The sequence below is a fragment of the Polistes fuscatus genome, unplaced genomic scaffold, assembly GCF_010416935.1.
Source record: "Polistes fuscatus isolate 324 unplaced genomic scaffold, CU_Pfus_HIC Scaffold16, whole genome shotgun sequence".
Taxonomy (NCBI): Eukaryota; Metazoa; Arthropoda; class Insecta; order Hymenoptera; family Vespidae; genus Polistes; species Polistes fuscatus.
The window spans coordinates 2815521-2817173 of NW_025113064.1; the positions used below are offsets into that span (position 1 = coordinate 2815521).

At 25.3% G+C, this 1653-nt stretch overlaps 1 long non-coding RNA gene across 1 annotated transcript; it reads right to left on the reverse strand.

Moving 5' to 3' along the window:
- Positions 1–226: 226 nt before the first annotated feature.
- LOC122514963 lies at positions 227–1014 on the reverse strand. The gene is made up of 2 exons (XR_006303181.1): positions 576–1014; positions 227–384 (listed from the first exon to the last, which is right to left on the reverse strand). It is a non-coding gene; the product is annotated as an uncharacterized LOC122514963 (long non-coding RNA).
- Between the last annotated feature and the right edge of the window lie 639 nt (positions 1015–1653).

The following is a 1653-nucleotide window of genomic DNA, read 5'->3' on the forward strand; positions in this document are numbered from 1 at the left end:
ATAAATTTTTTGATGAGAGACTCTACGAGAACATGTTTGATTAGCGTCTGCTCGTTTTTTGTATAGTTTAGAATTAAAATTTTTAATCGATATAATTTTAACATTAGAATTGTTTTTTAACGACGAAGACGTCGAAGGTAAGGAATAACATTCGTGATTTTTATCATTTCGACACAAATGTGATCTTTTATAATAAATTATTTCATTTTTTCTTTCTCATTTATCATTTCTCATTTTTCATTCTCATTCCATTTCTTTATTTACAGTTCCCATAATACTACACAATGTTTTTGATTTGAATAACTTCAATTGATATTCATCGAGAAGATTTAACATTTCTAATGAATCTACTTAAGAGATAAACATTTTCTATACTGTATGTTGCTGAAATATATAGTTATTGATTTACTTAATTTATAAGTGTAATGTATTACAAAAATATATTGGATGAAAAATATATAATTATATATTATAATAATAATTATATATAAATATATGAGATATATGTAAATTCAATTATATATTATAAATATAATAATAATTAGAAAAAAGTAATGATTTCAATAAAAACTCACCGCTATTATTTGTCTTCTCATCTCTATCAGATTTTTCATTATTTATTTGACGATTCGCGCAAGCTTGAAAAAGTTGTAGGAAATTCATCGGCATGGTCTTTCACGTATTTATTCGATAATAAGTCAGCATAATGCGTTGATACTTTATAATCTGATGGCCAATCATCGTATATCGTATTTCTCAAGAAGTTTCTTTTTCATTTTGTTGGTTCCGCCGGTGGATATGTTTTAACCTCATTTGATTTTTCTAATAGCAATAATAAATGACTTATACTCGCATTTGTCAATTTGTCAAATAATAAAATTATTAAAAAAAAAAAAAAAAATAAGTAACCTATTTGTATAATTATGCGTAAATTACTTACTTAAAACAGAAGAAATATCAATTTCTTTGATACCTTCATCCGAAGAAACATTAATTACTTCATAATTTTCTTTATTCGCGATACTTTGTATCGAAAAAGATGATTTGATTTTTTAGAAATTAAAGACGGTAAAGGTAGAAGATTATCGTGATCAATATATTTATTATATATATATACGTTCCGGACTTTCAAATAATTTACACGTAGATTCACGTTGATATTTTTCGTTTGTAGATTTGTTATCTAATACTTCTAGTACATTCACGTTTGTAGATTTGTTTTTTACTTTTGGTACATTCACGTTTTTCTAATTTCTTTTAATAAATTGTATTTCCGATTCGCTAACGGACGTTGATGATACGACGAATCTTCTTCCTCTTTTATTAACACATCTAATTTTTTATTGTTAGGTTTAATTTTGGAAAAATTTTTTTTACGTTTAATCTGTTTCTTATTATCAAATGTATGTCCCTTAATACTAGTTTCATTTTTTGCTTTACGCTGTCCGACGAGGTACACTTTATATACGAAATCGATCATGAACTACTGACAATATCACGTTTAATGGGAGTGCTAATAATTTTAGTTAACGTTTTTACATTTTAGGATGTAAAATAAAATTCTTCGATGTTACGTTTACAATGACTAAATACGATTTGACTTCATCTCTATGGAACATTATATTATATTACTACATACAAGTTTTTATTTCC